Here is a 15,070-nt window from a genome sequence, read left to right on the forward strand (position 1 = left end):
TAAATGGGTTAAATATACGTAGTATATGGTAGTTAAGAAGATTTATAATAATATATACATACATACAAAATATTTATAAAAACAGCACAGCATACTGTATGTATGCACTGAAGCAAACTAAATGCAGTTCTGTAATTTCTTGTTTTTCCAACTCTTAATTCGACTTTATTCAGTTTATTCTTTGCAGACTATTACATTACAATATTGCATTGTACAATGATGTGTATCATCAGAACGCTTTACATCATTTATATTAACTTATGAACGAATAATACAGAAAATACCCTACTTGTGATCCCAAATCTCTGATTTTATCAATTTACACGTAATACTTCAAATCGGCTTAACGAGCACAACTATTACAGTGGATATTTAAATGTCTAAATCCATCAAAGCGGATTAAAGCGGCGTAACATTTTAATGCGAGTACAGACCGTGTCGTTGAGCGCTAGGACGGAAGGTTAAATGGCCATGCAGATCACAGTCCCTGCACATGAGTGCCAAGTATATGTGAAGGTGAAAGTCCGCCTCTATACCCCATCCATTTAAATAACAAATTCGCAGACATATTAATTAATCCATTTACGTCTAGCGTCTAGAAAAAAGGCCTCCGCAAACAGCGTAGACCCAGATGAGACGCCGCATGATCAGATGCGGCGTCTCATCAGGGTCTGCGCTGTTTGCTTAAAGAAATTTCTGTAAGAATTATTCTAAATATAGAAATAAATATACTTGACATCCCAAATTTTGGAAATAAATTGATCCAATTTAGATGGATGGGAGAGTCCACTAGGCATAAATGGGTTAACCCCATCCATTTAACGAACAAGTACGAAGACATATTAAGGAGCCTCGGACGTAGAACCACTATAAACCCCGATACAATAGCAACAAAAACAAGAATAACAAGTAAAACATAACAAGGCGATCCTTAGACCCGGGGCATGTGAGCTTTGTTGATGGTCACACTAACGGGCATTTGATGTTTCCTCTACCGGGCATGTGATGTTTCCTCTACCGGACATGTTATGTTTCCTCTACCGGGCATGTTATGTTTCTTCTACCGGGCATGTGATGTTTCCTAGTAATTCAGTCTTCTCTCACATCACGCAGCCTCATAATCTTCGAAATACATGTGCACATATACATGTGTCGGGTACATTACAGAAAATTTTACCAAGATGTCGCAAAGTTCCTTGTGTTGGTTCCCATATGCTCTCCTTATACGCAGAACAGACATGACGGTATGTTTGTAAACTCAAGATAAGTATGTTGGAAGATCATTATTGACCACAATTTAAATATGACTCGAAGTTTTGATTGATATCATACGATTTATAAAATTATTTGAAGTAAAAAAAATACCTTCGTCATTTCAGGGACATTATAGGTCTCATTTCGGGGAAACCCGTACCGACCCGTACCTTTTTGATCATAGATCGTTCTCTTTACGTATACCGCTTCAAATGCACTCTTCATGCTAGTGTTGTTCATGATGCGGATCCAAATTCTCGATGTGGCCCCAGTGAGGTTTATCAGCAATTTATGCATTAATGCTATTTTAAATTAATACAATTACACATAACCCATTTGTGCCTAGCGTTTAGAAAAAAAGCCTTGGCAAACAGCGTAGACCAAGATGAGACGCCGCATGATGCGGCGTCTCATCAGGGTCTGCGCTGTTTGCTTAATGGAATTTCTGTAAGAAATATTCTAAATATAGAAATAAATATACTAGACATCCCTAATTTTGGAAATAAATTGATCCAATTTAGAAGGATGGGAGAGTCCATTAGGCACAAATGGGTAAAATGACTACTATTATGCCGAATTGCGGTCAACCATGAGTACTTGCAATCGAACACATTTCTGGTTATGAAATGAAATACTGATAGAAGGTACATCCCAGTCCGCACAGGCTAATCAGGGACGACACTTTCCGCCTATATTCGATTTTTGCTAAGAAAAGACTTCATTTAAACGAAAAATGTCATCAAAGCGGAAAGTGTCATCCCTGATTTGCCTGTGCGGACTGCACAGGCTAATCTGGGACGACACTTTACGTACATGCATTAGGCCCAGTTTTTTCAGAACACGACTCATTTTATCTTCGCGATTTGTATTTAAAATACGAAACCATGGATTGGAAAGTGAGCGGACTTACATTGAACCGTTACACAAACAAATATTTATATATATATACATGTATTTATTGTGAAAATGATCAAGATGAATATGTTGATATTGTATGACATTGTTTGTAAACTACAAATGCTCTATCAACCTCCCCTAATGAATGTGAGTTGATGGGAAAAAATAAATGTATATACTGAGGTTATAACAAAAGAACTACAACAATTAAATAAAGCTTATTGAATTTTAATGGAGTGATGACAATGAAAAGTGTCTGGACTTTATTATAAACGAAGTGTAAATGTTCAATAAATACAAGCGACGATTATTTATTATTATGATAATTCGTAAACAGATTTATATAAGCGCTAAATAGTAAAATAGGTAATATAATCGTTATTTTAACGTTATGAATACTTATTAACTCTTTGTCCGATTCATCTGCGGGTTCATATTACACTGCCTTTTGTCCGAAACACACAATCCGACTAATTCCACCATTGTTTTCGTAAAACATATTGACATATTTCATGGGTCTGAAGCAATACAACTTCAAGTCTTTGTCAGACAGATAAATATTTTACCCTTATTCATGGGTTGACAATTAATTTCCACTTGAGAGGGGGCTCGTGTTTTACGAGCTATTGACGCGGAGAAAATGTATTGCTCATTATTGAGCGCGATACCATGTGATTTCATACTCATGGTACTCGATCAATTCTTATCGTGAATTGTCGCGTATTTATTAGGTTTTGATTTAATCCTCAAAACAAACCACGATGTTTTATGTATTTTAGCAGACAAAAATCGTAAAATATACTGTAATGCCAGATAAACTGAAGAATGATTGAAAAAACTATTTATTTAGCCAGTATCAAAGAAAAGACTGTCATAAAGAAATGTATTTTTTTAATTAAAATATTATTCTACGTTATTGCTTGACAGCGATGCTAAAAGAAACAAAAAACGGCGAAAATAAATCAAATTAAATTAAATCGACTTCAATAGCAGAAACAAAACACCCACCAACAACGAATAACATACAACGGCACCAAGAAACAAAAATGAAGACAACAACGAACAGACAACAGTAGGTTGTTGACAAAAACAGCCATGATTTGAGTAACATCGCCTGCAATAATATGGCACAATGTGATTGACATCAACAATCAGACACCAGTTGATTGACAGCAACAAAATTAACCAGACACATGTGGATTGCAACAACAACCAGATACCAGTTGACTGAGAACAACAACATTCGAAAAGCAGTTGACGAATATAACATATTACATTTAAGTGAAACAACAGCAACACCAACAGCAAAACCCCAGTTGACTGATTCAAACATCAACATCCATACATCAGTTGACTAAAACAATAATCACACATCAGTTGACTGAACCAATAATCACACATCAGTTGACTGAACCAATAATCACACACCAGTTGACTGCACCAATAATCACACATCAGCTGACTGAACCAAAGATCACATATCAGTTGACTGAAACAATAATCACACATCAGTTGACTGAACCAACAATCACACATCAGTTGACTGAACCAATAATCACACATCAGTTGACTGAACCAATAATCAAACATCAGTTGACTGAACCAATAATCACACACCAGTTGACTGAACCAATAATCACACATCAATTGACTGAACCAATAATCACACATCAGTTGACTGAACCAATAATCACACATCAGTTTACTGAGCCAATATACACACATCATTTGACTGAACCAATATACACACATCAGTTGACTGAACCAATAATCACTCATCAGTTGACTGAACCAATATACACACATCAGTTGACTGAACCAATGATCACACATTAGTTGACGGACCAATAATCACACATCCGTTGACAGACAGCAAAAACAACAACAACGACGAGACAGCATATGACTGACAACAACACTCATTCAATCATCAGCCACAAACCTATTGACTGAAAATATCAACATTTGAAACTTGAGATGTACTTTGTTTAAAGGGACATTTTCTCAGATTTGGCAGGTTTTTTAAGTTTGTCATTCTTCTTCTTTAAATTTATAACGTAAACATTTGAACGAAGTATTTCCGGTATAAAACAACTCAAAATGTGCAGCTCCATGCATGCCAAAACAATAACAATAGGGCAAAAACAATATGTCCATCAGTATAAACTGGGGGGACATAAACAGTAACCCAGAACCAAACGAACCACTGAACCTTGGCGTAAAAGACTAGCTCTGAAACAATTGGGCCATCTGTACTCATATACGATGCGGCGTTTTTATACCTTATGTACGCATTTCAGGTCATGTCACACGAAAACAAAATACCTCTCCAAATTATTCAATCGTTTCGTGCCTGTAACGCTTTATAATTTTTAGATTTTTAAATCGTCAAAACTCAAAAGATGCCTATGTGGATATTAAAGAGAATGGTTAATGTTCATTATTACTATATTTTTCTCGCAAATATCACATTTAAAACAAAAAAGTGCAAATATGATTTTTTTAATTGTGTCAGTTTACCAAATCGTGAAAGGTGACTTAAAGGTTGAATGCTCGTCCTTTCCACAGCAGATGATAAATCATTTTTTTTTATAAAAGAGAACCCGAATGAATGTTTTATAAAAATTCAATAAACGAAAATGAAGCGTCCGATGTACGTGGTGTCCCTACTGTGTTAAATAGAATTGTGCTTTGTCATATTAAATATGGCGTGCAATTTAACATAGGTGTTCGGTATTCATGCATTTCAATTAATAGCGAAATAGTTTGAGCGATTAATAAACAGCAATTCTTTCCGGTTTTATCTCTTTAAAGCTATCTATGGCCGAACATAGATCTACAATTTAGCTGGTATTGTGTTACAAAATGACAGACAATTTCACAATATAATTATTCAATTACAGATTTTATAAAAGTGCATACATCACTTAAAAGTTGAGTAGCATTTAAATAATAATAATAACAATACATCCCCATTATAAACGTAAATTACATGCATTTCCAGACCCTAGTTTGAACAGAGCTGAGCGTCCTGTTTAGTTTTTCTATTCTCACGTACCCGGTAATAAATCTACATCTCCCCACGTCATCAAGTATTGGTGTACGATACAATAGGATTGCATATTTATTGTTAAAGAACGTTGAACTGCAGGCGCTTATTAATTAACAGTTACAAATTGTATCCAGTGTTAGTTTTTGTATGGATTGAAATCATTAAATCATAAATTGAAAGCTGAACATTACATAGTTATTTCTTATGTATTTCAAACATGCGAAAACGTCTTCGCAAAAAAGAGAAACGATAACCGATTGAACAATCAGACTTTTAATATTGGAAAAAAAGGCAAAACAACAACAACTTCAAATACAAAAGATACCAATAATAAAAAAATAATAAAAAAAATAAAATAAAATAAAATAAAATAAAATAAAATAAATAATAATAATAATAATAATAATAATAATAATAATAATAATAATAATAATAATAATAATAATAATAATAATAATAATAATATAAATAAAAAATAAATAAATAATAATAACAAATAATAATAACACGAATAATAATAATAATAATAATAATAATAATAATAATAATAATAATAATAATAATAATAATAATAATAACAAGAAATATCTTTTAAAAAGATATACGGCGTAAATAGTTTAATGAATCAGATCAAGTATAGCGAATGTCTTTTTCTGTGCAGTTCTTAGCTGCATCACACGCAGTACGGGATGTTACGGGGAGTTTTCGCGGCTTATTTTACATTATAACATATTGCTGGTCATAAACCTATAGATACAAAACAGAAAACCAAAAGAAGAATGGAAGTGAAATTTAAACATATGAGTCAACCGGCCACACGAGAAGTATCCGTATTTATAGGCGCGTTCTTCGAACAAACCTGTTTTAGTGGTTTGTCGGGCATTGCTATTTGATTCGATTATTAACAGTATCAATTATCATCGTGCTAATGCTTAAAGTGATATTATGGGCATTTTGCACTGTTGAATTGAGCTGAAAAGAATTAACAGGTCAAAATAGTTAGTTAAAATGTGGTTACTGATTAATTATCTGCAACTCACCTTGCTACCAGTTGTTTATAAAAATATATTTTATATTCGATATTCTTACGTGACCCACCCAGTCCTGTAAGCTGAAATGATCCGTAAAACAATTTCGTGTCTTTGTGTCGTATGAACAAATCTGCACTAAAACTAAATTTAGGTTCAACTCGTAAACGCATGATCAGTTGTCAAACGAAAGTACGGTTGATATTCAAATGCATTATTTTTCTCTTTCTGGTATATTGTTTAAGTATGATGATGCTGCATTAATTAATATAAGTGTATATGAAGTAGAAACATCAAAAATAATCAACGGTGTCGATAGACACCTATAAACTGTTACATGCTCATAATATCACTTTAGTACATTAGGCAATATGGACGAATAATTATTGTTAAATTTATCAACAATAATATTTATCATTGTATTGTTGAAAACACATTAAGAATCTATTATTAACATACCATAATTATATTGCTGAATATCTTCATTTAACATATTTCTGGTCTAAAGAAAATTCCAGGTCACCTAGTTCACGGATAGCGTCTTTATTATATAACGATTATTTTACTGGCCGCCAACTCCGGTGATGACCTGTATATAAACTCTGAATGTCCGCGAATTGACCCGATATACCTCGCGGGTTGAAATGCAATGCTTTAAAGTGAGGCCTCGCTTCCATTGCTCTTTATACTTTTACATGTTAACATGTTGACAGGAATAAGGAAGTAAGTACTAAATATGAGAACATAGCCTTTTAAGTATAAACGCTTTTGCGCTGGTAATACTCTGAAAATAAAAGGTGTACGCACAAACTGTATTGATGTCGAGAATTGAGTGTAAATCTGTTCTATCTATTAAGCCTTTTCATTCGAGATAAAATTGTTTCATACAGTAAAACAGTGTTACAAAGACGCGGATATGTTTCCAATGTTCTGGTGGTATACTCAAATCAGCCAATGGAATAAATGAAGTGTATTCATTCGTACCTAGCCGCGGGAAATTTTATTGGAATTTTATTGGACACTTACAAAGGTCAGACTAAGGTGAAAAGCTGGCTTATGCAGCTTACGCCGAAAAATAATAATACGCACGTGCAATGGAGGCATTATTAATAATAAACAGAAGCAAAATATTGACATTGGCATTCTTACACGTGGCTGGCACGTGTATAGATTTACCGGTATCGAGTACACAGCAGGATGCGCGTCTGTGCAAAGCTGTAGGCTCGTACACAGCGGTCGAGTGCAATCTGGTGACCTTATCTGTGTGACAATCTGGACATCGCGTTCTAGCACATATAGCTGATGATCTGGTATATTGATAAAGATAAGCAGCGTTCAATGTTATGACACGTGTTTCTCATCTTCTTGGTAATGGAAATGCTACGTAACAAGCGTATGTCCTTCATCATGTCCTTCCTATAAAACTTGGAAGGGAAACATAACTTTCAAATTGGGATCATTATACCATCCATCCATCCATCCATCCATCCATCCATCCATCCATCCATCCATCCATCCATCCATCCATCCATCCATCCATCCATCCATCCATCCATCCATCCATCCATCCATCCATCCATCCATCCATCCATCCATCCATCCATCCATCCATCCATCCATCCATCCATCCATCCATCCATCCATCCATCCATCCATCCATCCATCCATCCATCCATCCATCCATCCATCCATCCATCCATCCATCCATTCATCCATCCATCCATTCATCCATCCAGCCAGCCAGCTAGCCAGCCAGCCAGCCAGCCAGCCAGTCAGCCACCCACCCAGGCCCGCCCGCCCGCCCGCCCGCCATCCCACACACCCACCCGCCCTCCCACCGACCAGCCCGCCCGCCGCCCGCACACCCGCCCGCACGACCGCCCGCCCGTCCGTCCGTCAGTCCCTCCCTCCCTCCCTCCCTCCCTCCCTCCCTCCCTCCCTCCCTCCCTCCCTCCCTCCCCCTCCCTCCCTCCCTCCCTCCCTCCCTCCCTCCCTCCCCCTCCCTCCCTCCCCTCCCTCCCTCCCTCCCTCCCTCCCTCCCTCCCTCCCTCCCTCCCTCCCTCCCTCCCTCCCTCCCTCCCTCCCTCCCTCCCTCCCTCCCTCCCTCCCTCCATCCATCCATCCATCCATCCATCCATCAATCCATCCATCCATCCATTATTTTCGTAAAACAGCAGAAGTAGTTTTTTTCTCAAACCTTATTTTCAAACTTTTTTTCTCAAAATTCCTATTTAAATACGATACTAGCAATAAATACTCTGCCTTCGACGTTAATCCAGCGTTGCAAGCTCACGTCTATTTGGAACATAAATATTTGAATATGACTTATTTATCTCCATGGATGATGCAATGTGTTGTGAGCGTGCTGGAGAGGCCATGTAAAACAGAGGTTCTATGGTTTAATGGTTAGCACTCAGGACTGTGAATCCTGCAATACGAGTAAAAATCTCGGTGAAACCTTAACTTTTACCACGACTTATTAATCTCTGCAAATTATGTAAGGTATTGTAAGTGTGTTTGCGATTCCATGTTTCCATGCGGTATTTGTGTAATGGTTAACACTCAGGATTTTGAAACATGCCACCCTAGTTCAAATCCCGATAGTACATTTGTATTTAATCATGACTTATTTATCTCTTCTGATAATGTTGTAATCGTTCTTGCAAGACCACAGAAAAACAGTGTGTCAATGGCGTAAAGGTTGGCACTCAGGGCTCTGAATCCTTCGATCCGATTTCAAATCTTGGTGGAACTGAGAATATGTATAAACAATTTTAAATAAAACTAGGCATGCACATCATTTAAAAAGACGTTCACACAGATATTGGCTTTTGTAAGTTTGTTAGTTAAAATCTTAAAGAAAAATTCAAGACAAGAACGAAACAGGTTTCCCACAAATTGACTAGAATAGTGCCCTTGGGTTAAAAGGCCATATCCTTAATTGTGTTTTGTTCTGAGAAAATTGGGAACAATGCATGTGCGTAAAGTGTCGTCTCAGATTAGCCTGTGTAGTTAGCACAGGCTAATCATGGACGACACTTTCCGCCTAAACTAGACTTTCGGTAAGGAAGGACTTTCTTGAAACTAAAAATACCATTAAAGCGGAAAGTTTCGTCCCTGATTAGCCTGTGTGGACTGCACAGGCTAATCTGGGACGACACTTTTCGCACATGCATTTTGTCCAATTTTCACAGAACAAGACACAGTTAATTGACCATCCGTACTGATTAACTGTCATTATACTTGATGTAAGGGATTCACGTGTTGTAACCCACTTATATGATAACATTATTATTTGAAATTATTATTTATATTCGCGTCTGTAACGCTTTAGAATTATTTCAAATGATGATTACTCGTGCACGATGCAGCATTATCAGTATAATCTACGTCGTGCACGATGCAGCATTATCAGTATGAGTCTACGTCATAAGTGGTATGTCAAAGGTCGCCGTGGCGTAGTTGATATGGCGTCATCCTAGCAGCCGCGAAGTCACCAGAGATCACGGAATCGATCCCCACAGTAAGCGTTATTTAGATTTCCCTCAAAGACAACCTAAACTGGGTCTACCTTGGAAACGGACTCGTACGCGTTTGACGTAGTATCCGGCTTTCAATGCAATCGATATATTCGTAAACAAATCAGTTTTTCAACCGTGTCATGTTGACCTTTAAGGTATTTTTTTAAGAGACAGGCATTTTAAGCTAAAAAAACGCCAAATTATACGTTTTACCTTAAATTGTGAGCTTGTCCTTTGCGGTAAGGAGACGAGTGCACTGCACGGAGGTAGCAGTACCATTAAACACCACCTTCACATGTATTGTTTACTTGGATAATTCTCGAAATTATCATGCATAAAAATATTATTCATTAAATGAAAAAACAACAACACTAAATTTGCCTCCGCTTCCTTATTTAGATAATAAATAAAAACTAACGCTTTACCTACCTAAACCGTTAACAATCTAGTCTGTATTACCCCCCTGTCCACCATCTCTGTACTTACCACTTCCAAATACCACCTTTTTGTTACGCCGAAAAAGTAACTTCCATTACGAGTCTCTTCTTATTCCTTTTATTTAACTCAAAGAACAAAAACAAGTCATTAATACAATTTTAACTGTGGCTGCATCACACGTAAACATTAATGATTCCTTTCTACTAAGTCAATTTTTGCTAATTCTGGGGCGGTGTAATTACAATTAATCTAGACGCCATCAAACAATTAAATATGATCCTTTCAGGTTACACCACACTAAATCGAAAGTAGTTCCTTATCTCGTCGAGTTTAAAAACAATTTAGAGATCCATGCTTATTGTGATAATGCGTACTATGCGTACGGAATAGGGCCATCGTGGTTACACTTCAAATCCAGAGGGCGACAATGCGATAGTGCGATGGCGACAATGCGATAGTACGATGACGACGGTGCGACAATACGATTGCGACAGTGCGATAGTACGATGACGACAATGCAAACATACGATGACGACAGTACGATAACGCGATAGTACGATGGCGACAATGCGATAATACGATGCGATGACGACAGTGCGACTATTCGATGACGACAGTGCGATAGTGCGATGGTGACAATGCGACAATGCGATAGTGCGATAATACGATGACAACAGTGCCACAATACGATGGCGACAGTGCAATAGTACGATGGCGACAATGCGATAGTGCGATAGTACGATGGCGACAATTCGATAATACGATGACAACAGTGCGACAATACGATGGCGACAGTGCGATAGTACGATGGCGACAATGCGACAATGCGATAGTGCGATAGTACAATGGCAACAATTCGATAATACGATGACGACAGTGCGACAATGCGATGGCGACAGTGCGATAGTACGATGGCGACAATGCGATAATATGATGAGGACAGTACGATAACGCGATAGTACGATAGCGACAATGCGATAATACGATTACGACAGGGTGGCAATACGATGGCGACAATGCGATAGTACGATGGCGACAATGCGATAGGCATATCGCACTGTCGCCATCGTATCATCGCATTTTCGCCATCGTACTATCGCATTGTCGCTATCGTATTGTCACACTGTCGCATTGTCGTCATCGTACTATCGTGTTGTCACATTGTCGCCATCATACTATCGTATTGTCGCCATCATACTATCGCATTGTCGCCATCGTACTATCGCATTGTCGCCATCGTACTATCGTACTATAGCATTGTCGCCCTCTGGATTTTAATGTGTAACCACGATGGCCCTGACGGTATTCTACGGATAGAATAATAGCGGTTCCAGGGTGCAATGGTTAGCACTGAAAACTCTGAATCTTGCGTTCCGAGTTCAAATCTCGATGGAACCTCACTGTTGTATCGAGATTTGATGTTATCTCTTTACATGATGTAAGGTGTTGTAAGCGTAATTGCGATGATAAAACTCAAATAGCAGTTTTTCGATCTTTCAATCTTTCGATCCGAGTTCAAATCTCGGTAGAACTTAAATATTTTATCACGATGCTATGTTATCTGTTTAGATAATGTAAGATGTTGTAAGTGTGCTTGCGAGGCTAATATTCTAACAGCGGTTCCATGGTGTAATGGTTAGCACTCAAGACTCTAAATCTTGCATTCCGAGTTCAAATCTCGGTGCAATCTAACTCTTTATCATAACTTACTTTTCTCTATACATAATATAAGATGTTGTTTAAAATGTGGAAAGAACATACGTTCGAAACTTTTTTCTCAGAGCCAAAACTCTAAGAACAAGTACATATAACAATACTGACAAACACTGTTCAGCAAGTCATTCGTGAACCATCTTCATGAAAATAAATCGCAATTGATTAATTGTTTTATCGCATGATGGCGATTCGAAAATAATAGACTTATAGCAATTCATTAATAATTTATTTCCTTGCGCGCCAAAACATATTCTTTTCGGATCCAGCTTTCCAAGTCATATGAACGAGGTAAGCTCAGAATGAGACAACTACATATTACACAGATTTATACGAGTAATCAATTAATCTTCAAATAAGCACAGTTTTCTATTCCCTTTTATTCTGAATGAGTTGACCAGAAAGAACTGAGAGTGTCATTATAGAGGAGCTCGTACATCAATGGTTTCATGGTGTAACGGTCAGCATTCAGGACTTTGAATCCTGCGATCCGAGTTCAATTCTCGGTGGAACCTGGTGATGTGTTCTCTTCAAAACAGCATTATTATAAGTGTCAATATATGGTTAAGAAAACACATTCAATGACGTTTTAGACTTATTATCCCAGACCAACAAGATCACCAACGAGCTTGTATCCATCATGTTTGGTCATTAAATGAGGACAGATGTGCCTATTTGTTTATGTACACCCATTGAATAACACAATACAACACGAATCTCCTCGACAAAATACACCTTTTACTGTCAGTACAGTTGTATACAAACCAATAAAATGTCACCAACATTAACTATATTGAAATCTTATAATGATTTACCAACTACCGAGTTAAGAACTGCAACAACATTGATTAGATAACACCACAATAACCACTAAAACAAACACTTTACCAACTGTCACTATAATAACTTGAACCACACACATAACAAATTACCGCCACAATAAATCAATTACACACGTAACCAACTACCACCGTAATAAATTTAACCATACACACTTCCAACTACCGCCATATTAACTTCAGCCAAAATTATTACCAAATATCGCCAAAATAACTTCAACCAAAAACATAACCGACACCATAATAAACATTTTAACCACATACATTACAAACTAACGCCATAATTACTTGCAACCGTATACATTACCAGCTAACAAAATATTAACTGCAACCTTATATATAACCAACTATCACCATATAGCATAAACCATATACATTACCAACTAACACCATACTAACTTAAACCACATACATTACAAGCTTCCACCAAAATATATCAAAGTCTAAATCTTGTGATCCGATTTTATTTTATCTCAATAGATAATGTAAGGTGTTGTAAACGTGCATGTGAGGCCATGTTAAAAAGCGGTTCCCTGGTGTAATGGTTAGCCCTCGAGTTCAAATCTCGGTAGAACTTAAACATTTTTCATATCCCATTCATCTCTACAGAACATGAACGGTGTTGTAAACGTGCTTGCGAAGCTATAGTACAGCGGTCCTATTGGTGTAATGGTTAGCACTCAAGACTCTTAATCTTGCGATCCGAGTTCAAAGGTCGCTGGAACCTCAATGTTTTAGCACGATTTTATAGTATCTCTATAGATAATATAAGGTGTTGTACGCGTGCTTGCGATGCTAAAACTAAAATAGCGGTTCCATGGTGTAATGGTTAGCACTCAGGAATCTTAGTCGTTCGATCCGAGTTCAAATCTCGGTGGAACCTTAACACTTTAGCATGACTTATTTATCTATGCAAATAGAATAAGGTGTTGTAAGCGTGCTTGAGAGGCTAAAACTAAAACATAGGTTCCATTGTGTACTGGGTAGCACTCAAGATTTGAATCTTGCGATCCGAGTTTAAATCTCGGTGGAACCTAAATATGGTCTCACGATTTTATTTTTATATATTCATTATGTACGGTGTTGTAAGTGTACATGCGAGGCTAACTTAAAGAGCGGATCCATGGTGTAATGGTTAAAACTCAAGACTCTGAATCTTGCGACCAGATATCTGTACGTACGTACTGTAATAGGTTGTTCAAAGTGTGGAACGAACACACGTTCGAAACCTTTTTCTCAGAGCCAAAACACACACAAAAAAAAACAAGTACATATAACAATACTAGACGAACACTGTTCAACAAATCATTCGTGGACAATCTTCATGACAATAAATCGCAATTGAACTGTATATCGTATGATGGCGATTAAAAAACTAATAGGCTTATAGCGATTAAAAAACCTTAATGTATTTACTTGCGCGACCTTACGTTGGTTGCTTGCCAAAACATTTACTTTTCTGGTCCAGCTTTCCAAGTTATGTAAAGGCAATACCATAACATGACTATAAACCATGTTACACAAGAAATGGGACAAATACAGATTAAACAGATGTATACGAGTAATCCATGAATCTTCAAATAAGCACAATTTTCTATTCCACTTCTTTTCTGAATGAATTTATCAGAAAGATCTGAGAGTGTCGTTCTAGAGGAGCTCGTACATCAACGGTTCCATGGTGTAACGGTCAGCACTCAGGATTCTAAATCCTGTGGTCCGAGTTCAAATCTCGGTGGAACCTGGTGATGTGTTCTCTTCAAAACAACATTATTGGGAGTGTCAATATATGGTTAAGAAAACACATTCAATTACGTTTTAGATTTATCCCTAGATCGACAAGTTCACAAATGAGCGTGTGCCCACCATATTTGATCATTTAACGAGGAAAGAGGACTCTGTACCAAGGGGCGTGTGCCTATTTGGGTATTAACACCTAGTGAATAGCACAGTGAAACACCAATCTCCACGACAAGTTACACCTCTTATTGTCAGTATACTAACCACTAAAATGTCGCCAATACAGTGTCCCTACAAAATTATATCCTCAGTAATTGTGATTTACCACGACAAACACTGCAACAACATAGATTAGATAATGCCGATATAAGCACCAAAACACACAAATTACCAACTGCTGTCACAATAATTCCAATTTCACACGGTACCAACTACCACCGTAAGAACTTAACCGTAAACACTAAAATCTATTGCCAATATAACTTCAGCCCCAAATAACGACAAAATAAATTCAACCACAAACATAACCGACACCACCATAAACATTTTTAACGCATACATTACCAACTAAGGCCATAATAACTTCAACCA

General features: G+C 37.2%; 1 non-coding gene across 1 annotated transcript; it reads left to right on the plus strand.

Moving 5' to 3' along the window:
• Window positions 1-12,346: 12,346 nt before the first annotated feature.
• Trnaq-uug (transfer RNA glutamine (anticodon UUG)) lies at window positions 12,347-12,418 on the plus strand. Its single transcript has one exon. It is a non-coding gene; the product is annotated as a tRNA-Gln (tRNA).
• The last annotated feature ends 2,652 nt before the right edge of the window (window positions 12,419-15,070 follow it).

Source organism: Dreissena polymorpha, chromosome 14 (assembly GCF_020536995.1).
Source record: "Dreissena polymorpha isolate Duluth1 chromosome 14, UMN_Dpol_1.0, whole genome shotgun sequence".
NCBI lineage: Eukaryota > Metazoa > Mollusca > Bivalvia > Myida > Dreissenidae > Dreissena > Dreissena polymorpha.